This window comes from Equus asinus, chromosome 2, assembly GCF_041296235.1.
Source record: "Equus asinus isolate D_3611 breed Donkey chromosome 2, EquAss-T2T_v2, whole genome shotgun sequence".
Classification (NCBI taxonomy): Eukaryota; Metazoa; Chordata; class Mammalia; order Perissodactyla; family Equidae; genus Equus; species Equus asinus.
Window position 1 is genome coordinate 97,698,320 of NC_091791.1, and position 20,476 is coordinate 97,718,795.

Sequence of the window (20,476 nt, forward strand, 5' to 3'; positions counted from 1 at the left end):
GCATAATAATCTAAGCTCATAGGCAATTTTATCCCACTAGTCCCCTACTTGAACATTACTTCTGTTACTAAATGATACTAACACACTGTCAGTGATACGAATTACTTCCTGAAGATGTTGTGTTCATTTGGGTAACTATCGAGAACAACTTATTTTGGATAAACCCTGGGGTAAAATTGTTTCATCAAAAGATGTCGCTGTATTTATTGACTTGTTTATAAGTTTTTATTAAATAAAAATATTTGATGATTGAAAATTAGAAAATACAAATACGCAAAAAAGACAAAATAAAACTATTTCCTATCCTACTGCCCAGAGATCATCACTTCTAACACTTTGATAAATATGCTTTCTAGATTTTCTTTTTGTTTGTTCTTAATATACATACACGTAAAAAGAAACAATGAACACTACCTGCATGCCCACTATTACGGGAGGGGTTAAAAATACAACAGTATATCCATGCTAAGGAATACTCTACAACCGATAAAAGCAATGATAAGAAGCTATATGACTTGACGCAGAAAGATTGCCAACATATATATTGATGAATAAAAAAAGCCAGTTAAAAAACAATATATAGATCAATGATTTCTTGGATGGGACACCAAAAGCACAGGCAACAAGTGAAAAAAATAAATAAGTTGGACTGCATCAAATTAAACTTTTGTGCATTAAAAGACACTATCAAAATAGTAAAAAGGAAACCCACAGAATGGGAGAAAATATTTGCAAATCACGTATTGGAGAAGAGGTCAATATCCAGAATATATAAAGAACTCCTACAACTCAACAATAACAAAGATTCAATTTAAAAATGGGCAAAGAAATAGAGGAAGATTCGTACAGATGTTCGCCTAGCAACAACTTCCTCATGCAAAAAGAGGAGGATTGGCAACGGATGTTAGCTCAGAGCCGATCTTCCTCAGCAAAAAGAAAGGTGCAAAGGACTCAAATAGATATTTCTCCAAAAAGGATATACAAATGTCCAATAAGCACATAAAAACGTGCTCAACATCAGTAATCATCAGGGAAATGCAAACCAAAACCACAATGAGATACCACTTCACACACATTAGGATGGCCATTATCAAAAAAACAGAAAATAACAAGTGATGATCAGGATGTGGAGAAATTGGAACCCTTGTGGACTGCTGGTGAGGATATACAATGGTTCAACCACTACAGAAAATAATTCTTCAAAATGTTAAATATATAATCAACATAAATAAATATGTCAATAAATTAATAAGTAAATAATATTAAATATAGAATCACCATATGATTCAGCAATTCCATATCTGGGTATCCACTCAAAAGAGTGGAAAGCAGAGGCTCAGATATTCGTGCACCCACGTTCACAGCAGTATTATTCACAACAGCCAAAAGATGGAAGCAACCCAAGCGTCTATCCACAGATGAGAGGATAGACATCACGTGGTAAATACAAACAATGGAATATTATCCAGCCTTAAAAGGAAGGCAATTCTGACACATGCTGCACAACATGCATGAACCGTGAAGACATTATACTAAGTGAAATAAGCCAGCTACCAAAGGACAAATACTGTATGATTCCACTTACATGAGCTGCGTAGAGCAGTTAAATTCTAGAGACAGAAGGTAGAATGGTGGTCACTAGGGGCTGGCGGAGGAGGGGAAGAGGGAGTTATTGTTTAATGGGGACAGAGCTTCAGTTTGGGAAGGTGAAAAAGTTCTGGAGACAGAAAGTGGCAGTGGTTGCACAACAATATGAGTGTACTTAACGCCAGTGAACTGGACACTTAAAAATGGTTAACATGGTAAATTTTATGTCATGTATATTTTACCACAATAAAAATACAACGTATATGGCATAAATCCATTGCAGAAGCATATGTGTTCGAGTATTGCATTTTCATGTATATGTAATTTATAGAATTATATACATGTAATATATTACATTATATTTTGTGCAAATGCATAGAATGAGATTGTACTTGCATAGTAATATGTAAATGCATAGTAACTGCAATTGCCTATTAGTAAATAACAAAGTGGGATCTTAATTCTTTAATCCTTTAAATTCGTGGAAGACTTTTCACCAAATCATTGACAGGAGTTACCTCAGAGAATAGGAACGAGAGTGCTAGGAGTGACGGAAGAGGAATATAGTTCTAGATTTTTTGAGTTTTCTATAATAAAAATGTACTGACGAGTTACTTTCCAAATATAATTAGAAAGCTAAAAATATTTTTTTACAGGTGAAGAAGAAAGAAAAACGAAAATAAAGGACCGTGGCCAAAAAGTTTTACTGGATGAGTTTTGTAAAACCTTAAGCAAACAGGTAAGTTGCAGGTAACAGGAAGACTGAAAGGGCATCAGTTACTGGTGCTCAGTGGACACAACCCAGACACCCAGACCAAACACGGAAAGCGCAGATATCAATGTATGAACCAAACGTTAATTACGACTAGGGATATAAAAATAACAAATAAAACAAAGCAAACTAACTCCAGAACTCTATCAAAAGAAGTACACATCGTGACTAAGTAGCATATATTCTAAAAATGAATGATTGATTTAACATTAGGAAAATCATTCATATAATTGGTTATATTAACAGATCAAAAAAGTTTTAAACACTATGATAATTTTAATGACTATAAAAAGGTATCTGATTAAATTCAGAATACATTATGATAAGATTCTTGTTAAAGCCAGGGAGAGAAGGAAACATCCTCAATTTGATCAAGAATCAGAAGCCAAGAAGAAGACTAGTGAAACATTAGAACTATTCCCATCACGGCCAGGAACAAAACAAGGATTAGGATAACTATTTTCCCTACTCTCTTCTGTAGATGCTATGCTTGTTAATGTAATTAGAAAATAAATAACCTAGAGGAATATATTTTCAAGAGGAAAAATTAAAAATGCCACTGTTTGTAGATTGACTACTTAAACATTCAAGATAAAAACCATTACAATAAAAAAGTTCAGGAAGTATTCTCACATTAAATAAATAAATAAATTGCTGTCCTGGGTTTTAATTAATATTTAATTCATATTATATTTAATATGTTATATATTATATAATATGTCTTAATATATTATATTATATACAATATTATCTATCTATATACACCCTATTTATTACCTAGTCTGTCTGCTGAAAACACCAAAAAACATTAACCAACTCAGTAGCAATGAACATCCTTGCATCCATATTGTGCCTCGAAATACCATTTCCCACTAAAAAGAACCAGAACTTCTTACTGAAATGGTTCAATCCAGGTCTGGGTCAGAAAATGAATAAGATAATCCTAGGACATCATGGCATTAAAAAAGTAAGAGAGCTCTCAAAAACAACTGGAGGCACGTCAAAAGGACTCCAGAGTCAACGTGAAGAGTCTCCAATTGGGCAAAAATGTGACAATTTGAACATTAGTAAGAATAATAACCACAATGGTGTGAATCATATGAAATATGCTTAAATCCATAAATTCATAATAACACTTGAAAAAAATCATTGGCCACATTTTGAGGGTGCTAAGAACCAGCTCATTATTTTCAAGAATGGCAAATAAAAAAAAAAAAAAGAAGAATGCATTTATCATACCTTTCTGTACAAATTTTACTTCTGGAGAACTAAATCACTAATGAGGAGAAGTTTCTCTTTATAGAAGTATTCAAGCTCATAAATGAAGGACTGATAAAATATCATCATTTAGACATTGATTATCAGCAGCCACAGCATCACAAAAAGACAGAAAACCATATTTTATGGGCCTCCTAATATGATGCAATAGAAAGTACATAACACCAACTCTAAAATATTTTTTCCAAAACAAACAAACAAATTTGAATATGACCAAGCTTTTAGATCTTACTACCTATTTACAGGAAATTTAGAGCACAAAGGAACATGCTAAACCACATTGTGGGGATATAATGAGAAAAATACAGACTATGGGAAAATCTATAGGACAAATGAACAGTTTCCTCACGAAATCAATTTCAAGGAAAAGAGAGGAGGAGTTACTTACACATTGAAAAAAGAATTAAGAGACATACCATCCAAATGCAACATATAGACCTTATAAGAGACTAATTTGAACAAGCAAGCAAAAATGATGGGGTAAGGAACTCTGAAAACCTCTCTTCCATAAAAGCAAAGAAAACACTAGCACGAATTGTCAGAATCAACGTTTTCAAAATTCTGGAAATTAATAAAGGCTTTCAGTAATCTGAGCAGCATTTATTCAAGAAAAATACTTAGTGAAAACAGCAAGCTTGTGGCATTTTAACTTGCCTAGTCCCATATCCCTCATCCTCAGCCTCTACGGTAACCTTGAAAACCAACAGCCCATAATCATAGTGAAAATGAGCAGCATGGAAAATGCTGCAGTGGCAGAATAGGGTTGGTGCACCTCCAAAGCCCCAACTCCCAACTGGCATTGTTTGACCTGCATGCTGGTTCCCTGGAAGACCCCACTCACAAAGCTGTCTTTATTTGACCTAGCTGGGAGCTTTCCCAGTGCAAACAACATTTTCCCTGGGGCATTTGTCCAAAACAATCAGAGGCAATTGATTAACTTTGAGGCTGCCCAAGATGGTAAATAACAGTCAAGGAAAACAAGAAGATATCTAGAAAGCTTAAAAGGAAAAGCTGGAAAACGAGATGTCCACAGGGGGCTTTGAAAAGCTCCAACAGATTCCTGGGAATCTAGAAGGCCACCATATATATAGGGTTGTGCTCATGCTCAGGGCTGTGTGCACACTCAGGAAAGACCTAAGAATGCCCTAAGCTCTCACCTCTGGCTAACCTTGAGGCTCTGTGCAAAAAGGAAGTGAAGGCTAGGACAGAGTTGTCAATTGCCCGGCTGAGTGTTCAACTCTGCCCCAACACAAACACAGAGCCTCTCAGCAAAGATTTGGAGACTTATTTATTTTAGACATTTTCTAAAAATCTCTCTCCGATCATTAGCTGACCACTAAACCAACTGAGCAAAGACTTCAGTAGCCACATGTGACAAAGAATACAGACTTCGCAGAATTGGTTCCGAAAACTCACTAAACAAATGATAACAAACTTGGGGAGGGGTAGAATTTGATTTCCAGATATGCCACATTATATTATGTAAAATGTCCAGCTTCCAACAAAAAGTTACAAGACCTGAAAAAGAACAAGAAATGATGGCCCCCACACACAGGAGAAACAAGAGCAATCAAGAGAGACTTTCTCTGAGGGAGCCCAGAGTTCAAATTAATAGACTAAGACTTTAAATAAGCTATTTTCAATATGCTCAAAGGACTAAAGAAAACCATACCTGACCTGAACAAGCAAACTATAAAACAATATTTATGGGACAATCTGGGAAAAATGAACACAGACTGAATATTTGATGATGTTAAGAATTATTTTTAATTTTCAGACAGGATAATGACTGTGTGGCTATGATTTTAGAAAGAGTCTTAATTTGGAAGAATATAAGTCTAACACATAAACTTAATATTCTAGGCAAATATATTTTAAAAACAGCACAGGAGTAATGACATGGTTGTCAGGCCAAGTTTAACTCAAGGCAAAAAAATACTAAACATTTAAAAGAAGATGACTTCATAATAATCCAGGGAATAATTCATTAATAAAGATTTAGCTATCCTGTCCTTTGTATATGCATTAGATAAATGGTACTGAAATATATGAAGCAAAATCTATAGAAAGCATAAGGAAAAACAGAAGAAAAGGCTATTAATAGGGAGATAACAATACACATTTTTCAATGCCTGCTGGCTACAATACATGAGTAAGCATTCCACAGAAAGGGAGTTACAAATGTCTCATAAACATATGAAAACACTCAAAGTTATGGAAAACTAATACAATAAAATAAATACTGAAAAAGTTTTAACCTAGCCTTTCAGTAAATTACAAAAACTGATAACACTCCCCACTGGTAAAACAGGAGAAAGCAGACAGTTGCAAAAAGTATGCGTGGGAGTGTAATTGGCAACATGTTTTTGAATGGCAATTTGGCAACATCAACCAAAATTTTTAATATGCACTCTATTTGACTCAGCAACTGCCTTTATAGGAACTTTTCCTACAGAAACACACTTACAATTGTGCAAAGATAAGTGTTTTACATACTTGATATACATAAAATTACAACTTTTTACAACGTTCACTGTCGCATTTTTGTAATTATACTGGACATTGGAACCACATAGATGTCTAAGTATGGAAAGTTTCTTAAATAAATAACGATATATTCATTAAAAAGACTGAGGCAGTCTACGTACCAACACAGAAATAGGTCTATGATACATTGTGAAATGACAAAGTCTATTTAGAATAAGGATAGTGGGCTGGCCCAGTGGCGTGCTGGTTAAGTTTGTGCGCTCCACTTCGGTGGCTGAGCATTTGCCGGTTCAGATCCTGGGCGTAGACCTACACAGCGCTCATCAAACCATGCTGAGGCAGGGTCCCACATAGAAGAACTAGAAGGACCTACAACTAGGATATGCAACTACGTATTGCAGCTTTGGGGAGAAAAAAAAGAAAAGAGGAAGATCGGCAACAGATGTTCACTCAGGGCCAATCTCCCTCACCAAAAAAATAACACTCAGATCAAATTCTTTAAAAAAAAGAAAAAAGAAAAAGAGTAAGAAAAGCATGCATAGCCATATGCACATACAACATCATGTCACTAGTGCTTCTCTGGGGTTTAGGAATACGAGTGAATTTTATGTTCTTCTTCACACTTTTTCTGTATCTTCCAAATTTGATACAATATAAATGTATTAATTTTATTCTAAAATATTATTTTTGAAAAGTACTCAGGGAATTGTCCAGTGGCTTCAGATTTAAGATGGCATCTACAATCTTAGAAGGGTGACAAAGATCTCCAAGTATAGTCAGAGTGACTACAATTCTTAACAGGCTAAGGCTGGCCAAGATGTGAGGGACAATAACCAAAACTATGTACTTCATTCATGTTATTATTTAAGGTAGAAGAGTAGATAATACAATCTTGATGAATGACACACAGCACAGACAACTTTTCAACTTTTTATTTGCTCTGACTTCTCTGTCAATAAATATATGTATCTAAAAATGAAAACAATAAAGAAACCATAAAATGAACTTTCAATAGGCCTGTAGGGAGGAGATCTTGATTTTTTCTGTAGCCTGTATTTTCAAAGTTCTCTGTAATGGAAAGTGCCTGGAAGAAAGGAGCTATTGCCTGTGTCTTGGGTTCTATTACCATTCCCCAAGAAAAAACAGGTGATTCTAGGTTTGGAGGAGGGAAAATTCAAGGTAAGCCTAGAACATCTCATTGTCTTAGAAACCAAGGCAGTCTTTAAGATCTAACGGAATTATGTCAAAAGGAGTCAGCTTGAAGTGCTTCCACCGGCCAGGCCATACTGTTGGACTATTTAAGGCCCCCACAGAATATTGTCTGTAATATTATAAAATACTGAATAATCAAAAATCTCTGAATACAGAGTGAGAAACGACAAAAAGGAGTGGGGATGTTCTTTACAGAAGAGTGTCTGCAAGAAAATGTAGAAGTAATCATAGAATTATAAATCACCATTTGTAACCAATCCCCATTGTAAATACCATTCCAAGCAAGGGTCAATAATGGGTGCCAAACCCAGGGTGTGAGCGATTGCTGCAAAAGAGAATATTTACACTTTGTCAAGATAACACCCTGCAGATTTCTTACAGGGAAACGTGGATCTACATGACAGAGTGATCTGTATGTCCCCACCTTGGACAAGCGATCAAACTCAGCATCACTCATAGTATTGGGACAGCTGACATCATGGGCTTCCCGTTGTGATACTGCATAAAGCAACGAAGCATCACTACTAACATGGTCCCGCCTGAACAAAGTTCAACCCAAGTCTGATGAAGCCTCAGAGCTCACTGCTCAGTTTACAGGAAAGACATGAGGGAGACCAACAAATTAAACGACAATGGAGAAAACAATCAGACAACTCCAGAACACGGGACATTCTATAAGACAACTGGGACGAACTCTTTAAAAAGTCAGTATCATGAAAAAGTAAGGGGTCTACATAAAAGAGACTAAAGAGATAGAAAAACTAAATGCAATAAGTGAACTCTGACTGGATCAAGTGGCAAAACGGCTATAAAAGATACTCCTGGGGGGGCCAGCCCGGTGGTGCCAGCCCAGTGGCACAGAGGTTAAGTTCTCATGTTCCACTTTGGCAGCCTGGAGTTCGCCGGCTCGGATCCTGGGTGCGGACCTATGCACCACTTGTCAAGCCATGCTGTGGTAGGCGTCCCACATATAAAGTAGAGGAAGATGGGCACGGATGTTAGCTCAGGGCCAGGCTTCCTCAGCAAAAAGAGGAGGATTGGCAGCAGATGTAAGCGCAGGGCTAATCTCCCACCAAAAAAAAAAGATATTCCTGGGACAACGGGAGAAATTTGAATATGGATTGGATATCAGATAATATTTATAAATTGTAATTACTTTTTAGGTGTGATAATGAGATGGTGTTGTAAATAAGATCTTCATTTTTTAGGAGAGTCATGCTAAAGTATTTATAGGTAAATATCGTGACGTCTATAACCAATTTTTATTAGGCTCAGCTAGCTAATTGGATAGATGGATAGTTAGATAGCCAGATAGGACAAATGTAGCAAAATGTAAATAACTAAATCTAGGTGGAAGATGTACAGTAGCTAACTATTTTATTTTTTCATCTTCTATATATGCTTGAAAATTTTCCTAACACAAATTCAGAGGGGAAAACACATTCCAATATTATTGATGTCTATTCAATACCAAGGTTCTATTCTAGTAAAATATTTGAAAAGTGAATATAATCGTAAATTTAAATAGTTATGCACTACATCCAAATATAGTTCACCCAAGAAATGCTAGTGTGATTCAAAATTAGGAAATCTATACATGTAATTTACTGTATTAATAGACCAAAGTAAAAAATTATATCACCTCAATAGGTTTCCAGCTTTTGGTAGCTATTCCTGATAAAAACTCTCTGTAAACATAACAAAAGAAATGTTTGTAATGTGATTTACAAATGTCAGTATCATGATTAATACGCTTACTTTTAGAAACGCTGGTATTTAATTAGGGAAATGATGCCATACCAGTTACCACCATTTGATTTAAGATATTTAGGGAGACTAGCCAAAGTAATTGGTCAAGAAAAAGACAGTCTAAGCACCATGAATCAGGAAGAAACCAATATTAAAAAATTAATAGCTTTCAGAAATACCAACAAAAATCAGTTTAAAATATAATGGAAGAAAAAATCCCATTTACAATGGCAAGACAAAAAGATTGAATACCTTGGAATAAACTTTTTAAAAATAGGCATGATCTAGAAGAAGAACATTTTAAATCTCTCTCTAGAGACATAAAAATGCCTTGAGAAAATGGAAAGAAAAAGATTGTCATTTGATGTGAAAATTAAACATAAACGAAACTAAATGTTAAAAACAGAAAAAATTTCAATTGTAGACCAAAGACTGTTTCCTTAATATACAAAGACTGCTTACAAATGAATAAGAAAAACCAAACACAAATTAAGAAAATTGGCCAAATGCTTGAAAAAATAGTTCACAGAAAAGAAATTTTAATGGCAAGAAGCTTATGAAAAGATTCTCAACTCACTTATAATTCCAGAAATGCACATTGAAAACAAGGTACCATTTTACTTATGCTATTAGTAAAGATGAAATACTTTAACAAGTTTTAATCCATTTGTGAGGATGAGACTAAATCTTATTGGAGGAAAAATTAGCAGTACCTTTGAAAACTAAAAGCACATAAACAAAGATATGCTTATACAAACGATTGTGAAAAAGTTATAGCAAACCTGAGAAAAAACCTAAATGCTCATGAATATGGGTCTGGTTAAATAAATTATGGCATGTTCTCCTATGTCACCATTTAAAAAGAAGAAAGCAGACTTATGACTGATCAGCAAAAAAGCTCAGTGATAAAAGCAAGTCGTAAAAAATAATATTTAATGATCAATTCTGTATAGCTCTCAAAAGCACAAATGTATGGAAGATTTGTAATACATTGTGTGTGTGCATACATACACGCATGCACACCAAATACACACACACGTCCGTGCATAGTAAATATGTAAAATGCAAGCAACTGGTAATAATATTTATACCTCTAAAGAATGAAGTTGGTTAGGAGTTTGCAGGGTGGCTGAGGGTGACTTTTACCCCCACTTTATATCCTTCTGTGCCCTTTGATATTTTTACAAAAAGTATTTCTTAATTTTACAACAATATATTATTAATATATATTCTACATACTCAACCATTTCAACCCCACCCTGAGGATACATACAAATATGGTAACGTGTAACCTGGGCGGCATGATGTATGACACGACATGTTTTAGTCTTTTTCTCTGTCTGGACATTCTGAATCTTCTACAATAAACAAACAGCATGATATACATGTAATAAAAATTGATTTGAAAATACACATAAACTAGAAAGCTTTCCTGAGCTGAAGGAAACTCAATTGGACAGATCAATTGGGCTCAGCACTTAGGCTGCAGTGTCTTTGAGAAGCATTTGTCCTCTGTGACTGTGTGTGTGTGTGTGTGTTCCAACCATCAGCCATTGACAATTACACACTCAAGTGAAACCTCTCAGACCAGAACCCCTGGCATTTTATTTTAACTTGGGGAAAATGTTCTGCTGTGGAGAGGGCAATGAATCCCCAGTTGCTCACAATATTACCCTTGGAGAGAAATGCACATTGTAGGGCAGTTGGGCAGCTAAAACACAGATTCCTGTCCCACCCACAGAAATATTGACCCTGAAGTTTGGGTGGAGCCCAAGAATGTGCCCATCTAGCAGCCTCCCGGGTGATACTGACCCTGTGTAAGTTTGTGAGCTATGTTTTGAGTGGCGCTGTTGCAGGGCGTCGTGAGGGAACACTCAAGGTCACAAGGACAGGAAAGACTGTTCCATAGTCACAAACTTGCCAGCATCTCTTCATCGTCCAGCAGGAAATGGCCCAGTTCTAACTCTGACCAGCAATGGAGCAGGAAGCCTGGTGAGGCAGAGGCGTTTTAGGAGGGAGGGGCCAGGAGTACCAAACACTCTGTGGACGAGGGCTTCAAAGCGCCTTTTGGGTGAAGCAGTAAAAAGGCTGTTAAATGGCTTTGTAAAAGCAGTTTCAATTGAGTAGCTGGCACAGGAGGCTGTGGTTTGAGGAAGAAATGATGATGATGATGATAAAACAGAGACAGGAAATGTAAACAGTTCTGCAAAAACTCATCAGTAAGGGTGGGTGACAGATTAAGGTGGTAGCTGGAGATGGGGAGAGTTAAAAAAGATAGATATACATATACACACACACACACATATACATACATATATGTGCATGTATATATACACATTCTTACAATTATCCTTTTGTTTAAGATGGAAGAGATCTGGCCATGTTTAACCCTGATGGGAGAGAGGAAGAGAGGAAGAGGAGATAAGGAGAGAGAGAGGACGATGGGCGGAGTGAGATCTCTGCGGAGGCAGAGGGGGAGGGAATCCAGAACACAGATGGAGAGATAATTGGCCTTGGAAAGGAAGATGGACACTTGTGCCTCTGCAACAGGAGGGAGCGAGGAATGGATGGGTGCAGCTGCAGGGCGAGGTCTCTTCTGGCAGTTTCTGTTTTACTGAGATTTTTTTTTTTGCCATCTTCTTTGTAGCCTAGCATGGAATCCGTTTTTGTAAATGGCCCATAAATGCTTGAAAAGACCGTGTTTTCCCTCAAAATGCAACGCTCAACACATACCTGTTAATGTAACATTAACAATTATATTGTGCAGATCCTACATGTGATTTTTAGTGACTTAAGTGTCTTAAAGTCTTTGAGAGTAGTTTTACTTCTTTCAGTTTCTTCTGATCTACCTACAGGATCGTCATGCTCTCTTTGTCTTGCCTGTGACAATGGGCCACTTCTAAATTCCAGACAAACAGCCTCCTGGTAAACGCCCCCTCAGTCAGGAGCTAATCCCAGAGCCAGAGACCACGATGGAGAGAGGAATCACTGCAAGCGCAGTAGGAGCAGGCTGCCTCTCGTGCTCCAGGACAGGCCAAGTGTCGATCACTTAAAAGCTCCTATCACAGATTGTCCTGTGGGCGTGCCGAGCAGGTCTGATTCTGAGGCTGCTTTAAAATCCTACGCTTTCTAACGGTGTAGGGTCCAACGGCTGAGAACATACCAGATGGAGAAAAGGCTTCTTCTCTCTGTCATCCCACAACGCTGATGACAGTGGGTCCATGTCTAGGAACAACCAGATTTAGTGGAGGTGGTGGTGGTAGCAGTGTGGCAGTTGTGGTGGCAGTGGCAGTGGTGGTGGTAGTGGTCTGGTGGTGGTGGTGGTTGTATGGTGGTGGTTGTGTGGTTGTGGTGGTGATGGTGGCAGTGGTGGTGGCGGTAGTGGTCTGGTGGTAGTGGTTGTGTGGTGGTGGTGGTGGTGGTGGTAGTGATCTGATGGTGGTGGTTGTGTGGTGGTGGCAGTTGTTGTGGTAGTGGTCTGGTGGTGGTGGTTGTGTGGTGGTGGTAGTAGTGGTCTGGCGGTGGTGGTTGTGTGGTGGTGGTGGTGGTTGTGTGGTGGTGGTGGTGGTAGTGGTCTGGCGGTGGTGGTTGTGTGGTGGTGGTGGTGGTGGTGGCAGTGGTGGTGGTGGTAGCAGTGGGAACTGATTCCTGCTGAACACTTTCATTGCTTGGAACTATTCCAAAAGTTTTAGATTGAAGTTTTGGGTAAGAGATCCTTGATACCGCTACTCTGTGTGCCATCTTCCAGTGCTCCTTCTCGTTTCTCTTTAAATGTCATTTGCATTATTTTTTGTCTACAAACAACTGGTGAGGCAATATGGTCTAGTGGTTAGTGGAATCACAGACTACGGAGCCAGACAAGCTGGGTTGGAATACCAGCACTGCCACTTACAATCGCTGTGTCACCTTGGGCATGTTTCTTACCCTCTCTGTGCCTCAGTTACATACGTAAAATGAGGAAAACAAGAATATTTGTTTCAAGAAGAGAATTTAACCACAGATAGGTCAGAGTAAGTGTAAGTTATTAAAAGCACACTGAGCACTTACTATGCCCCCGGGCACAATGCTAAGTATCTTGAGATAAATTACCTCATTCATTCTAACAAAAACCCCTTTCTACAATTAAGAAAACAAGCTCTGAAGGTTTAAGTGACTTGCCCAAGAGCACAGAGTTCCTAATCCATAGAGCCGGGGTCAGAAGCCAAAACTACACTCTTAACCCTTCTACTGTGAGACCAAGTTAACTGTACAAACCCAGACTCACCCCCCCAGAAGGCTCGTTACAGACTTTGGTTTCATGGGTTTCACTGGTTTGATTTCACAACCACTGGGCTGACCTAAGGACCCATTCAGCTCGCCTCCACACTTCCCTCCCACACACAAACGCTCGAGTCCAGCTGTCCTGTCATATTTCTTCCATGTCTCATTTCCTGCCGCAGATCACAGCTTTGCTAAGTAGCAAGATGTACAGGAAATAAATTGTCCGCACAATATTAACTAATCAATAAACATCAGTTTCAGCCCAGAAGGACTGTAATTTATATCAGATCGCGCATTTTCACTATAAAGTCCAACCAGAACGACACCAACCTAAATACATACGTTCCATGGCAATCCAAGAAAAGACATGTTTTATTTACTCTCGTTTTGACAACCTCATTCCCACTTTTCTATTCCTGGTTTTTGTTTTTTAAAATTTGGTTTTTTGGGATTTTTTTTTCTTGTGGCTTAATTAACTTTCTGTCAAGCATTTTTCGTGTTACTTTTCTTGATCCTACATTTATTTTTTCCTTCTGCTATTTAGGTTCAAACACACACACCCCCTCGCTCCATTCCCCACTCACAAGGAATAAAGGAGTTTTTAAAAAAGGAGGAAGGGTATCTGGATAAATGCTAATGCTAATAATAATAATAACTCTATGGGAAAAATTGCAAATAATACTTATTTTCCTCTAAAGTGAGAGAATGGGTGTGAAAGCATTTTGTAAACTGAAAAACAGCAGAATTTGTTAATGCCCTCACGCACCCGTAACCATTTGGCATCATTTAGACTAAAATGAGTTAGTTTGTGTGACATCGTACAGAACAAAGGCTTATTTTTTGAAAAGTAGGGTAGTTGAGTCTGATCCATGTTCGTCGGTCGTTCTGCAGGGGCAGTGGGGGCGTGTGGAAGGGGAAAGAAGAGGAGTCAACGTCTGACTACACTGATGCTACACCTGGAAGCCTGTCCATACCCTGCCCTTTGTGAACGGAGGTGGGATAAATGAGCTATGCCAACAAGCAAAGACAGAAACAGTAAAAAATCGGAAATTAATGAGCATTTTTTAACAAGTAGAGAAGGAACACGGCAGTTGACTTGGTGACAGCAACCAGCTACAAGCTGACAGCTGACTCCCCAACTCCGGCTGCCCTGCTATGAAAGCCCCACGTCCCGCCCCGAGCTGTAATGCTGCATCACGCAAGTCTCTTATGGTTGAACCTGTAAGTGAGCGTCCTCAGCCTTCAGCCCCGTGTCAGTGCAGAAACTTCTGCTCCCAACCTGGAGGTATGCTAATTTACTGGCTTAAAATGCCTTTTTACCGCAAAAGAGCATGGTGACAGGCAGAGTTCCTAGTAATGGACACTTTCATGCTCATTTCCAGGACCAGCTTTTGAGCAGCACACTGTAGAGGGGGGTATGTCACCCTCAGCATCTAACAACCACTTTCTGTCAAGATGTTCCCCAGTGTCAGAGTGTGACTCTTCTTTTCTGCTCTTTACACCGCATCTAAGAAATCAAGAGCCTGGCGAGGATTAAATGGTCATTTGTCTTCTGACTCCGTAATAGGATGTAGGAGTTCAGAATATGCCACCCCAAAACATGCCACTCTGTCATATTGATTATTTTGAATTAAAGGTGCTGGGGAAACAACCAGTGCATGGCCCTCCTTTGTCCCCCACTGAAAGCACATAAATCTCCCATGTGACAGGTACCTCCCTGTACCAGGAGGGAGGAAGGCATCCTTGTCACCAAAGACAGGGAATTGAGGGCCAAGAAGGCTGTGTAAACAAAGCTTGTTACCTCTTTACCATCTTACTATCCCAAGCCCAAACTCTTTGTCTTGTCACTTCTTCACAAATTTATCGTTTGTCTAAAAGGGATAAAAGCTTCCTACTTTGGCAACTTCTTTGAGTCTCCTATCTTTGTGGGGCTCCCATATGTACATACATATGTAATTAAACTTGTTTTTCTCCTGCTAATCTGTCTTTTTGTTACAGGAGGGGTCTCGGCCAAGGACCTAGAAGGATAGAGAGAAAATTATTTTTCTTCCCCTACAGGGCCGTCAGAGGCTGAAAAGCAGAGATGTTAACCGAAAGCACATATCAGAGTCACTTGGGAAATTTGGTGACATATCACTGCCCAGATTTACCCCCCAAAATTCTAGGGTGGGGCCTGAGGATTAGAATGTGGAGCAAGTTCTCCAGGTGGTCCTGATGTGCGTGCTGGATTAGGAACCCCAGGGCCGGGCTTTGCCAAGAGGGAATAATGGGCAGGTGAGTTGAGGCAGCCTTTGCTCCACTTCTGGTTCCATTTTTGTGCTGCCTTTGTCTATCCCCCATCACTCCAGGCCTTGGTGCACGTTTCCTCTCTTGCTCATCTGGCTACTCTTGGAAGACAGCTCAGGAGGGTGGTGACACACATGGACTTGGGAGTCAGAACCAGCTTGGCCACTTACTAATTGTGAGACTTCAAACAAGGTGCTTCATTTCCCTGAGCCCATTTCTACGTTTGTCAAATGGCAGGTTATAATTATACCTATTTTGTAGAGTCTGATGAGGAATAAATCATATTATACAGCAAAAATACTTACCACAGTGCCTGGCACATCATAAGCACACAACCTGTGGAGGCCACTGTTATTATCATCGTCCTGATAACTATTATTATCAATAATCCCAGAGCTCTCATCTGGTTAGTGGATATCAAGTCTCCCGGGTGACTGCAGGTGTGGCAGGGCTTGGCTGCCAATAGGATGCTTCTGTTTTTAATTCACCATGTCCTCAAGGACTGTTGCCATGGCAGCTGGTCCAGGTGGGTTTTTCAGTTCTGTTCCAGTCAAGTCAATACACCATTACTGAGAAAATACTAAGTACCAGGTATTGGGCGAAGTGTGAAAGGCCCTTTATGAGCTCACACACCAAGGAGGGGGTCAGTGTGCAAACAAAACCCTCTCATGTAGGTAGTGATGGCAGCATGTAAAAAGATACTGAGGTAGTGGTTCATGGGAAATAAGAGGGGACTTCACACCAGCTCCCTTTTGTTGCATATACAAAACTTCCTGGGCCCTATAAGAATAAAAACAAGCCATCTGTGTCAAACCTTTTCATTAAAACTTTGGAAAATGTCTCCATATAAGACCCTGGGTCTTATTTCTCTAACCTCCATTCAATCCCAAGAACTGTGTTTTCAAAAACAAAGAATAAATTATAGACGTACTTAATAGACTTTCAGAGCTAGAAGAGGGCTTAGGAATCATCTTCGCTAACGCTCCCAGCATGCAGATGAAAAAGCCAAGGCCCCAGTAAGTTCAGCATCTTGCCTAAGATCACAGAGAGTTAGCGGCCAAGCTGAGGTTATTACCCCAGTCTTTGGCTCCCAGTCCAGTTCTGTTGCACAACATTATTCAGTCCCACTGAAATCATAATGGGAAGCAGAATCGTCCCCCGGCAGAGAGCCTGCATTCATTCGTTCTGCATTTATTGAACTCCTGTGACGTGCTCGGTGCTGTAAAAGCACTAGGAATAAAACGGTGAAAACAATGGACATGGTGTCTGCTCTCGCAACGCCTTACTAGTGCGAGAGACAAATTAAACAAATAAATGAAGTAATTACTTCTTGAGATAAAAGCTAAGCATGAAAAAAACAGAAAAGAGAAGGGAGGACTTTAGGAAGAGTGGTCAAAGAAAGCCTCTCTGAGGAGGTGACCCTTGAGCTCAAGGATGAGAAAGAGGCACCATGGTAAGAACTGGGAAAAGCATGTTTCGGGTCCAGGGATGGGTCGATGCAAAGGTCCATGAGGGGAAAGGGCACTTAGCATTCTAGAACCTTCCAGAAAGTCAGCATGACTGAAGCCTAATGAATGATGGGCAGAATGGCAGCATATGACATAACGTGGGAGTCAGATGATCCCAGACATTGAAGGTCATAGAAAGAGGTGTGGATTTTATTGTAAGCGTAAAGGCAATCCATGAAGAAGTTTTAAGCTGGGAAGTTCACAGTCAGTCTGGCTACTCTGTGAAAAACAGAATCTATGATATTCCTTCCCACAAAGTTGGCACATCTTTTTTCTCATTCCTCTTCATGCAGAGGGCACAGAAGACACGACGTGGGAAAGGGCCAGCAAGAGCGAGAACACAGGGCTCTGGGTTTTCAGTCAAAAGATCTTTCTTCCACGCCATGCTCTCTCTTGTTGAATTAAATGGGGGAAATATCCCATAAAAACCAATAGGATCTTTGGTTTGAATATTCCTTTACCACCCACAGTTCTGGAATAAGAGTATTATCAGTCAGAATCTTGCCCTAGAAAGGATGGGGAGATAGAAAGAGATGACGTGAGAAGACAGGATGAATGGAAGCCAATCTGTTCACCATGTTAGCAAACCCTTTATGGCTGATACGGTCTTCCTTGTTGTGGAATAAGTTAAATTTATAGATTATTTTTGGAAGTGACAGTCAAAGGACAAATGAACAGTGTATGAAGAGGAAACATCATAATAATTACTCTATAAGGCAGCCCCTCAGTCCGCCTTGCCCAGGATTCTATTTTTGTCAGGAGTACCAAGAGATGCTTTATAAGAAGATGTGGCTATCTTCATAATGTCAAAGGTTGAGTGAAATGCTGCCATTTCGGGTCAGCCTTGGACATCACTGTATCAACAGGTTTAGGTGCCGCCATATAAAAATGTACAAGGAGCCCAGATGAGACAGGCTGAGCTTACTTATTTACTGGCCTCATACATGTGTGGACACGACCAAAAAGAAAAGACAAAGCTGGAAACACAACTAAGTCCTTAAATGCCAAGTTGAGGCTCTCCAAATAGATGTGTTTGCTTCTTGGTTGCTGTTTTTAGAGTTTTCTCTCTTTAAAACTTGACTGGCCTCTAGTTCCCTGTTCCAACATCCAAAGCTATTCATGCCAGTTATTAGTTCAGTCTCTCTCCTTCTCCCTCCGAACAGGAAATTCGTGTGTTGTATCTGGATTAATTTCTGATTTTTCTCATTGCAAAAGTTTTGGCTCCAGACTCCTACACCTTGAATCTGCCTCACTGGAAGATGGAAACGATAGCCTGTGCGCAACCTTGTGCACTTTCTCCAGAGCAGGACTGTGCCAACAGCATCTCGCTGCCATGTCCTCACTCAGTGTGAGTCCGGGGAAGACAGGCATGATTGTTTGGCAAGGTGAGGACGTAGGAGCTTCACGGACTCTGCAGGCCCGGTGATGCACACTCAAAGAGAGACATGGCTTCATTTCCCACATGTCTTTCACACAAAGCATGATTATAGAGAAGTGCTTCCATATGGCCCATGGAAAACCCCAGCCAACAACAGCTTCAGCTGGCCAGTTTCGGAGCAGCAACAGACATGAAGGGGTGGTACTGAAAATCAAGGACGAGAAGCATGGTTTTCACGCAGGGAGGAATCTCTGCAAACTTTAGCCTTAGCCCAAGCACAGCCATACAGAACCGGATGACATGCCAGCGGCCTGCGGGATGCCCCAGTTTCACTACAATGCATCACCCACTGCAGTCAAGGATCTGTCTGTGCGCCCCAGTTGCCCCTTCTTTGCAGAAATCGATCAGAAAGATTCAATCTTTAGAGGCTCTGAACCTGGAATGTCCTAAACTGGCATCGGGGATCTGAGACCCCCACAAAAAAATCAGAATGGCAAATTTGGGGCTTATGGGTACACATGCATTTTCCCAGAGAGAAAATACATAACTTTCAATAGATTCTCAAAAGGAACTCTGATCCAAAAACTGAAATTCAGTGTGAAAGAAAGTGAAAATGAGAGAGAGAGAGAGAATAGGAACTACTTTACCACGAGTGAAGAACTATGACATACCAACAGGTAGGCCAACACAGCCAACACAGCACGCCACCCCACCCCTTCCCATTTCAGGGCCTCCTCAGCTCACTTCTCCAAAAAGACTGGTCTCTTGACCCAATTTCACTCAGTTTCTACCCTGCTTCAAGTAGAATTACCTCGATTTCTAATCTCTCTTTGACCCTGACAAGACCACATCTTTTCTGAGGAGATTTCAACACTTTTTCAGGCCAATGCTAACTCCAGGCCCTTCCCCAATACTCGTGCTGGCTATTATTTTCCCATTCAGTCCACTCATCCAAAAACCTTCCTGAATTAACCCTTCACAGTGGAGCCTGGCTCTCCACTGTCTTCCCTGGAGTTGTCTTTCCTCCAACTTTGGTTTCTCCTACAAGTCAGTCTTTTTTGACACTTTTGACAAGGTTTTCCTCCATATCCATCAGTAGCTCTCCTAAAAACAGTACCCAGATTGACCAATTGTTGATTTAGAAATCTGTTTACAAATATCCACACGTACGTTTAATGTATGTAAGAGGTGTGACATCCTTTGGTACCCAAATGAGTAATATTTCTAATAAAAATACAGCTAGCATTTACTGAGCCCTCTCTAGGTGCCAGATACTATTTGGATTGCTTGGCGTGACTGATTTATTTAACCCTAACAATAACTTTACAAAAGCAGTACTACTGCTGTTCCCAGTTTTAAAATGAGAAAACCAAGATACACATGGAAGTTAAAAATACTTACTCTGCTTATACAGCTGCTTATACAGCTAGTAAGCAACAGACCCAGGATTTAAACGCAATATCTTAACCACACTTCCCCATATTGCTTTTCATAATGAATTATGGGAGCTGTTCCTTTACATCTCTGGTCCTTAGTTTCCTCATCTGTCAAATGGGTTTGACAATATCAAAACTACAACGAGAGAGGGCTAGTGGAATTAAACGATAGGATATGCCGGAAGAGAACTTAAGGAATTATATGGCATTGTATCAACATTGGTAACAACAGAATAGAACGAATGCCATATAATCAGTTTCCCAGCTCCTTAGAAGCCAGAGTGTCACATGCCACAGTTCTCGTCAATGAGACAAATTCCCTGGGGACGACTTCCCTTCCTGAATAAAGGGCACAGTATCAAAAGAATACCTCTTGCACTACCTTCTTCTTTATCATCTGGGATGTGGATGTGGTGTCTCAATGTTCAATGTGACTTTGCAACTGGAGATGAAAGCCACACTCTAAGGAGGATGAAAGAGAGAGAGAGGACCCTGGTTCCTTAAAGATGCAGCGAAACAGCTT

The 20,476-nt window shown here is 39.7% G+C and overlaps 1 protein-coding gene across 3 annotated transcripts in view; it reads right to left on the reverse strand.

The window, feature by feature from the left end:
• The window catches only part of ADAMTSL3 (ADAMTS like 3), a 319,874-nt gene that overhangs the window by 156,973 nt on the left and 142,425 nt on the right, over positions 1-20,476 (reverse strand). The gene's annotated exons all lie outside the window — the stretch shown is intronic.